General features: G+C 43.2%; 1 non-coding gene across 1 annotated transcript; it reads left to right on the top strand.

Moving 5' to 3' along the window:
- Positions 1 to 638: 638 nt before the first annotated feature.
- Positions 639 to 711, top strand: Trnaa-agc (transfer RNA alanine (anticodon AGC)). Its single transcript has one exon. It is a non-coding gene; the product is annotated as a tRNA-Ala (tRNA).
- Positions 712 to 9,986: the final 9,275 nt, after the last annotated feature.

Genomic DNA, 9,986 nt, shown 5'->3' with positions numbered 1-9,986 from the left:
CAGACTTCATACAACACAGTCAGTGATTTTCATATAGAGCGCTACGTGGCGTTACCAACATTAAAACCTAAACAGCCTACTTACAAACTGATTAATAACAGTAATTGTACTCCGTCTTCAGGCCACGAGTGGCCTACCGGGACCATCCGACCGCCGTGTCATCCTCAGTGGACGATGCGGATAGGAGGGGCGTGGGGTCAGCACACCGCTCTCCCGGTCGTTATGATGGTATTCTTGACCGAAGCCGCTACTACTCGGTCGAGTAGCTCCTCAATTGGCATCAAGAGGCTGAGTGCACCCCGAAAAAAGGTAACAGCGCATGGTGGTCTGGATGGTCACCCATCCAAGTGCCGACCACGCCCGACAGCGCTTAACTTCGGTGATCTCACGGGAACCGGTTTATCCACTGCGGCATGGCCGAACAGTAATTGTACTTTATGTAATTAAGCTGAGGCGACTAATGATCTCTTCAGTGCAGACGCCAACCAGGCTCAAACTCTTACGGAAATCGACGAACATCCATGAGTAATAAGGATAATGGGCAAAGAACACTACATTAGTAGTGTGTGGATAAGTTGAGAATTTGAGTCTAACAGGAGGCATGGTAGGGTAGTTCGTGCATTTGCAGTGACCAATGTGTCCGGGTCGCTTAGTGGTCAGAGCATCTGCCTAGCAAGCAGGAGACCCAGATTCGAATCCCGGCCCGGCACAAATTTTCAACTGTCCCCATTGATTACAACCAGTTCCCGGTCGCAGCCAATGTCTGTAGTTTCTGTGTGCCTTAACTGCACTTCTATTGAAATCCAATATGAGTTGCAATCATAAATGTTTATTAAATGTTTCGAAAGTCATTTTTTCTTACACTCACTGGATTGTATTACAACATGCTTAAATTAATTTCATATTTATTACTAAAAATAAATACCTCTTTTGAAGATAACAGCTCGAATCTGTGCTACGACTGTTTTAAAATATATACCATAGCAGCTGATTGGTATGCGTCGCGGAAGTCCGTGAGTGAAGACAAACCACAGGACACTCCCCCCCTCTGACAGCCCCTGGGGCCGCAGTGCTTACCCCTCTGCTCCTGAGATAAACGGCCAACTTTACTTCGACGGATTCACCTACGTCAATCAAAATCAATCACATATTTAAATACTAGTGTCTCCGTAAGTATTTCTATTTGTTACTGAGCAGGAAAACTACACTCTTAAGAAGCTCTAAACGTCAGTTATCGTCTTTGGATTTGGCTGTTAGTTGATAAATGCGTATCATAATAAAATAAGGCTGAAAACCGACTGCCGCGCGATTACTTGATTTGGGCGGTATGCGATCACTGCCGTAGAAAGTTTAACTTTGTTGACGGAGCCACAACCTCACCCCTGCTTGCCCCGCTTCATCACTATCAATTTGAAGCCCTCAAAGGTTACTTTAACTTTTGGATACAGATGAAAATCGGATGGGGCCAAGTCGGGAGTGTACGAAGGATGATCGATGACAGCATTGTCTTTCTGAAGCAGAGGGTGCTCCGTGTGTGGACAAACTCTTCAAATCTGAAACTCGATTACAGCGGGCTGTTTCTCACGCACCGACGTAGTTACGTTACACAACGCCATGTTACACGCTACAGTTCAGTGGCCACTAACAGGAGAGGGCTGCAAATATGTAAACATGGAAAATAAGAATGTAGAATGCTAATACTGTTTGTTTTATTATAAAAGTTTTAGGAGTTTTCACATAAAAAATTCGCGGTCATTGCTTTTTAGCACTCCCTCGTATAAATATCTCTACGAGACAACACAAGATGAACTAGAATTCATTCAAACAGCGAAACGTTTCGAGTTAATATCACTAAACATCAGACTTCCAGCATAATGTCAACATTTACTACCAGATACTAGTTTCAGAACAGTACCTAAATATATATTCATTTCTTGACGGAGATGAGAATTGTCGATTTTATGCATCTGCCGACTCTGCGACCAGATTTGGTGCTAGATGTTCCCTAGAGTGATGAAACGGCATGTGTGGGTTGCATAAAGAAGATTGCATTAGAAAATTGTGCGTCTGAAAACATTTTGTTAGTACAATATCCTTAAAGGATATTGTATTACAATATGACTTAGTCGTCCATTGGCCTTGTTTTCTTAGCACAGGAAGTTACAAAATAGGGTATACTAAGAGAATAATATATCTGTGCAGTATAGAGACAGTATCGTAATTACGGTTCTAGGCGCTACAGTCTGGAGCCGTACGACCGCTACGGTCGCAGGGTCGAACCCTTCCTCGGGCATGGATGTGTGTGATGTCCTTAGGTTAGTTAGGTTCAAGTAGTTCTAAGTTCTAGGGGACTGATGACCTCAGAAGTTAAGTCCCATAGTGCTCAGAGCCATTTGAACCATTTAGTATCGTAATTAGTAGAGGAAACTGAAGGCAATAGACACACAACGTTGCAGTAAACATGGGTTCGAAAATGAACCGTTTGCGAGATATTTGCAAATGTATTGTAGTGAACAGCCACTGATTTCAGTATCTGTACGAAATATTAGCTCCAAATGAATTTGAAATTTAAATTTTTTTTGAAGTCCCCTCTAACAGGGTTCGTATGTCATCCATGGTTGGGAAATATGGTACATGCATGATGGAGGACCTATCGACATCTAACGCGCCAATGTGGTTCAAGATGAACAGGTTGACCATGGCCTCCAAGGTCACCTGATCTGTGAAATATGCCATCTCGATCCCATAATTTATGCGTACAGCATTTCCGGTGATACGGTTGAAGAACTATGGAGTTATCTGTAGTGTACTTTCGGGCTTTACGAAATGATCTGGGGTGACTGAAAGAATACACAACTGAGTGCAGTTATTGCATGCAAATGATAGGACGACACATGGAAATCCTCCTTTAACAGGTACGAGTACACAGTACATCGTAACATGTAACATGCTTAAATTTTACTGTTCTCATATTTCTTGTTAAGGTAGGTCATAGGCGAAATTTGAGCTTGCTTAGATGGGGACTTAACTGAAAAGTTTACATTTCAAATACATTCATACTAATTAGGTAATACTTGATAATGAAATCAGTGGCGGCTCGTAACCAGACATTTGCAGTTATCTCGCAAATGAGCATGTTTGCTGGAACGTTTTTGATCTATTGCATTCTTACACTTATGCCAGGTTTCACTATTAATTGTGGTACGCCCTATATAATGCAAGTACGAAGGAGACAACATTTAAACCAAACTTAGACTGCTGGTAAGGCTATAGCTGGACAAGTCTAGTTGTTAAAACCCAACCGCGCCATATCCCATCACCCACTTAAAAAACAGAAATGAACAGAGAAAATTTCGAGCACCGATACGAAACTGTGTCGTTTCATCGCACACATTTCATCCTTGCCGCATTCAGGCATCCTGGAAAACTAGTATGAGAATAACTGGAAGTTCTTTACGAGATGAGTTCATCGATTTTGAAGTTGCAGCTTTGGAAATATTTCGCGGCATGAACACATTACAACAAAACATTATGAAACAGTATCCACAGTTTCCCGAGCTCCAAGATAATATTATAAACGTCTTTAATAGAAATAAGATGTGTAATCTTTTCGCTATGTTTTTATTTTAAAAACATTTGCTGGGACTGGCTCAGCTTCCTGTATCTCTTTCTTTCTGGCGTGTCTCCTGTCTTAGACGTCAACCATCTCGGCTGTTATTTATCAACCTCTTCAACCAGTTACGTGAAAGTGGTAGTGTAATACCTATACAACGTAACAGAAGGAAACAAGTGACGACAGAAGAGGGGAGAAATTAATGTTCTTGCTGCTGTTGCAGTTGATGCGCACGTTAGTCCCCGTGCGATAGCATGAGGAAGTGGCATCAGTCAAGCAAGTGTCCCACCTATTCTCCAACGACGTAGGTTCCATCCCTATCACATCTCTCTAAATCAAGAGCTGCATAGAAATGATTATGAGAATCGTATTAACTTCTTACATGGGTATTAAGACAGGCTACTCCAGATGTATCATGTATATTGTTTAGTGATGACGCCACATCTACCAATGATGGCCAGGTAAACCGTCGAAACATGCACTATTGGTCTGTTGACAATCTCCGCTGGCTTCGTCAGGTGGAATGTCAGTGTCCATGAAGCGTAAACATAAGGTGTGGGATAGTGAACGATCAGCTCGTTGCACCGTTTTTCATAGACGGAACACTGAACACGCACAAGTATCGCAGCCTCCTATCACAGGGATGCAAGAAAATGTTTCTCTGCAAACTAGGAGGAACCTGTCGGAGCAACGTGATGGTCGACCAGCCCATAGTGTTCGAAGCACTGCAGCATGTCTTCACGAATCGTTTCCAAATCATTAGATTGGACGCAGAGGACATGTACTTTGGCCAGCCCGTTCTCCGGATTTGACCCCTGTAGACTTTTTTCTGTGCAGAAATCTGAAAGACACTGTCTACAAGGACATATCAACTAAACCCGATGATATGCAACGAGATATTACTGCAGCCTGCTCTAACATCTCCGCTGAAATGCTGGTACGTGTGCAGCATTTGCTCCACACCAGACTGGAACAGTGTATTGGCGCTGCCGGCGGTCACTTTGCACACAACCTGTATGATCAGTTGTCTCGTTACTAGTCGGAATCTACATAACAAGTGTATATACTTGTGTTGTTCTTTAGTGTGTTCTACCACAGGTATTGTACAACTGTCGGTATGGAAATACGATACATCGTAAACGACTCGCACTAGAATGCTGAAACAGTCACCAGTGACATTCTAATTTACCCCACCTTAAGTTAGTTAATATAAAAAGATATTGTTACGTTTAGAAAGGTGTATGTTTACACAAAAAATACACTTACTAATTATTATTACAATCTGTTAATTGACCAATAATACGGGCGCCTGACAACCAATTCGTTCTGTGAAAACCGCACATCAATAGCACTTTCCAATTCCGCAATATTTGCGGTGCAAGAGTTAAGTGATTCACCCTGTACGTAAACTGAAGTATGATATTTTAAAAATTGTTTAATGTAAGATAACAGTAAGTGTGCAAATTCATAGCGACGTGAATTAGCAGAACAAATTTAGCGACGCAGTTGTAATATTCAATACGCTGGGAAAGCTAGTTGGCGCCAGCACTCGCTGCGTGGGAACACGTACCGCGTGGCTTCCCGCCCTACCGGCTGCTGCCTTTCGTGTAATTGGACGGTGGCCAGTATGTGAACACGACCGACCTCCCAGGCGTGATATCCAAGGAGCACGTGAGAACATCAACGTGATTATTTAATGTTCTAATTTACCCGTCGAATATTGGAACTGTATTCATTTGTAAATGCAGGCTGTCTGCTGACATTATTTTACAAAATCGTTGATAATAGTCCGCTGATGATTAAGTACAAGTATCAACATGAACTTTTGTACCCATGTTTTCCCCGAGCTTGTGGAGTAGTAAGTAATTAGTTGACAGTCGACTTCTCGCATGACTTCTTTTTTTTTTTTTCTTGGCATCCAGGCACATTGCGGCACTTTCGTTATTTCCAGTAGATTATACCCTTAATGTAAATATTACATATTACGTCGACTGAAAACGGTAAAACCATGACGAAACGTGTTTTGATATTTAAAAAAATGGTTCAAATGGCTCTGAGCACTATGGAACTCAACTGCTAAGGTCATTAGTCCCCTAGAACTTAGAACTAGTTAAACCTAACTAACCTAAGGACATCACAAACATCCATGCCCGAGGCAGGATTCGAACCTGCGACCGTAGCGGTCTTGCGGTTCCAGACTGCAGCGCCTTTAGCCGCACGGCCACTTCGGCCGGCCGATATTTAAAAAGTGAAACACTTTATACTGCAATAAGATGCATGTTTAGTTAGTAAAGATTATGTACTATCTATCTCCATTTGCTTAAGTGAGTCTATACATACGTGAATCCTGCTTGCATGCTTAGAGGTAGATAATATTCACTGTGACGACTCAATTACCATGCAAACACTTGGAGTTTTAACTTTAACATTCATAATGAACTATCAAAGAAAAATTCGCGCAACGTCTCAACTCTGAAGTTTCATGGTTCGAAATGGTTCAAATGGCTCTAAGCACTATGGGACTTAACATCTGAGGTCATCAGTCCCCTAGACTTGGAACTCTTTAAACCCAACTAACCTAAAGACATCACACACATCCATGCCCGAGGCAGGATTCGACCTGTGGTCGTAGCAGCAGCGCGGTTCCGGACTGAAGCGCCTAGAACCGCTCGGCCACAGCGCCCGGCTGTTTCATGTTACAGGCGGAAACGTAACTGTGTAAAACGTAAGTTCATGGACGTAGCGCAACCTCGAACAGTACGAGTAATGGCGAAGAAAGTCATCCTTTGTTTCGTACCCTCCAACAGCACCCAGAACCTATATCGCACTTACTGGTTGGAGATTCGAATCCCGTTGCACTGGAATATGAATGCATCGTCGGAACCATTGTGCACACTCTCTCGCTGCATTGGGGACGAACCGCGCGACTGCTACGGTCGCAGGTTCGAATCCTGCCTCGGGCATGGATGTGTGTGATGTCCTTAGGTTAGTTAGGTTTAAGTAGTTCTAAGTTCTAGGGGACAGATGACCACAGCAGTTAAGTCCCATAGTGCTCAGAGCCATTTGAACCATTTTTTTGCAGTGGGGACGTGAAAAAGCATGGCACGGCGGCTCGATTATTGAGTGAATAGGTAGTCTGACGGAAATCTTCGTCGGTGATTAATTGAAGGAGACATTTAGGAGCTTGATGTCTTGATAAGCCAAATGTCTGTACAGCTTGTGTGTTCACGAGTCGCTGTTCGTATCATGCGTACCAATTTACGGAAACAATACATCTGTCGGCAGCAGTAAAACGTTTGGCAGACAGCTACAGGAGTGTGGAGCAACTCGTCACTTACAACTATAGCCAGCAAGACAATATATCTATGATCACCATTTCCTTTTCAATGGGTCATTATTACCTCAAGGGGGTTCCATTGCTGGAAATTCCCCTGCCTAAAATAGCATAGCACTTCGACAGTTCGTTAGTGGAAAACGATTTTTTGGTCTGACAAGCTAAGATTTTCTCCCCTATCTTGATGACTGACTAAAATACGGTATACCTGAGCAAGGCTTTTGCAGCAGTCGCACATCGACGAACCTTATTTTCCCCAACGACACTGGTAAATGATTTTTGCCTTTTTGATTGATACCGCGACTTCTGGTAAATTTGGTGTATCTGTTAACAACACACTTCCATAAGAGACATACATATTGCCTCACCACCCACATCCCAATGAAGCCGCCGGCCGCGGTGTCCGAGGGGTTCTAGGCGCTTCAGTCCGGAACCACGCGGCTGCTACGGTCGCAGGTTCGAATCCTGCCTCGGGCATGGATGTGTGTGATGTCCTTAGGTTAGTTAGGCTTAAGTAGTTCTAAGTCTAGCGGACTGATGACCGCAGATGTTAAGTCCCATAGTGCTGAGAGCCACTTGAAATATTTTAGAACCAATGAGTCTGATAATGAGTTATTTTACAATGAAATTACAATGAAATGAATACTCCTAGCTGCATAAAGGCGTTGATACAACGGGAACAGTTGAAAATGTGTGCCCCGACCGGGACACGAACTCGGGATCTCCTGCTTACATGGCAGTCACTCTATCCATCTGAGCCACCGAAGACACAGAGGATAGTGCGACCGCAGGGACTTATCGCTGGCACGTCTCCCGTGAGACCCAGATTCGCAGCTTATTGTCCTGCACTATATTGACCTCATCTAACAGGGGCTTTTTTTAGACCATTCGTTGTTCGAATGGATTGATATCTTCTCGACATCTTTCTTTATTCTTCTAGTCTTTAATTGTACTCGTGTCTTCCACACCTATTTTCCTCGATAGCTGTTTTGCATATTGCAGTCTTTGTCAGTGATTACAAATGTATAACTCTGCTGCTCTGACTGCTTCTGAGCTAATCATTGCCGCAAGCTATGAAAGTTGAAGGTCAACTACATGGAAATGCCTGCTTGAATGTGTAAAAACTTCGTCATTTTACAGCAGTCCCTCCTGTTAACACCTCCGTCTAACGAACTGTATTATGGGCATAATATTATCCAGCTTTTGTCGTTCAAATAAACGGACAGTGGGAGATCGTCTTTTGCCTACAATATCTGCGCATAATATAGGTTTAGTGATATGGTAACTATAGGTACCAATTATTCCTTGTCGGTCGGTTTCGCAAAAGTAATAATGCTGCTGTAACGTCTCGAAAAATATAAAAGACAGTAGGATCATGTCACACCTCTAAAAGTTTGCAACATAAACGTCCACTACTGTGCCGTGTTTTTTGGAGATAAAACGTATTTAATCATTTTATGTTAGGCCACACGGCTTGCAAGCTGAAGTCTTGAATGAACCTAATATTGCCAAGCGACATGACGGGGACCGTACTGCGGCCACGAAGTAGAGACCAGCTGTCTGACAGTACAATAGCACTGCACTGCATGTGGACTCTCTCTACAACAGCGGCGTGACAGAGTGGGAAGGCAGCGCTAACACCGGCCTCCGAGCGCCAATGATATATGGCAGTGGGCAAGAGCGTTGTGAAGCAAGGCAGCATTTATAAACAGGCGCGTATTCTCCGCAACGTAATACGTCCCCCTGCGCTTCCGCTTTGTGAAGTTCAAAGGATGTCTTTGACACTGACTAATATGAAACCGCTTTCGAAATGAAGGCGCTTCCAATTATGCCACATTAAAATCACTTCCCGTGCTGCTCCATATTTATCATGCAAGGAAAGCAGGATCGACGTCCGAATAAATCTCACTTAATGCTTTAAAACATATATAAGATAAAAAAAAGGTTACAGCTACTTCAGGTAGTGAGTCAAAGTCTTTCACTTCTTAGATTTAAATTTCGTAACTTACCGACTCCTTACATTATTCACAACTGTGATGCACAGTCGCTGGCTGCGGTGGTCTCGCGGCTCTAGGCGCTCAGTCCGGAACCGCGCAACTGCTACGGTCGCAGGTTCGAATCCTGCCTCGGGCACTGATGTGTGTGATGTCCTTAGGTTAGTTAGGTTTAAGTAGTTCTAAGTTCTAGGGGACTGATGACCACAGATGTTAAGTCCCATTGTGCTCAGAGCCATTTGAACCATTTTTGTGATGCACAGTCATAACCTTCACTGTATTGTGGACAAAGTTAGAAAGAGAGTGGCAAATTGCACGACTCATTGATGAAATAACGAGGAGCAGGGCACGCAAATCCACACTCGCTAATGTGCAATAGGAATAATGCACTGAAAACCTCCGAGAGGAAGTGGATAGTGCTGACTCCCTTCTTCCTTCACATCTCTGTCTAATATATGCACCAAGTAGATAATTTTGATGCGGGATCACGAAGAATTTTACTGTGCGTATGAGCCGTTATCTGAGTATAAATGCGAGGGATGAAGAACATTAAAGTCTAAGCGGCAGACGTCGACGGACAAATTGCAGCAAAAACCCTGAAGCCCTCGTATTACTCCGCAAGACAAGCAGGCCTGAGAATAACGTAATAAAGAAACTTAGGAGCATAATACCGTATATTCTCAGCAGTGTCAAAACCGAGATACCTTCATTAACAGGGCCGTGGTACTTAGTACCATTAGTGAGACATCCGTGTGACTGCAATTTAGGATAATCCACTGTCTAAGATTATGAACACATTAAGTTGCAAAAATGTTGCATTCTGTGAGGGACGCACTACCACATAGTTCTCGTGTAGCGATTTGTTAACTAAAGGTTTGAATGTAGGAGAAGTACACCGCACTTTGTAAAGGATCCGGTATAGGGTGACGGTCAGATTTTGCTTTCGTGATATTTTTTTTTTTTTTTGTCGTAAGTCTACTGACTGGTTTGATGCGCCCCACCACGAATTCCTTTCCTGTGCTAACCTCTTCATCTCAGAGTAGCA

The sequence above is a fragment of the Schistocerca serialis genome, chromosome 1, assembly GCF_023864345.2.
Source record: "Schistocerca serialis cubense isolate TAMUIC-IGC-003099 chromosome 1, iqSchSeri2.2, whole genome shotgun sequence".
NCBI classification, from domain to species: Eukaryota; Metazoa; Arthropoda; class Insecta; order Orthoptera; family Acrididae; genus Schistocerca; species Schistocerca serialis.
The sequence above is the reverse complement of the archived record's forward strand: the minus strand, read 5'-3'. Positions and strand labels throughout refer to the sequence as shown.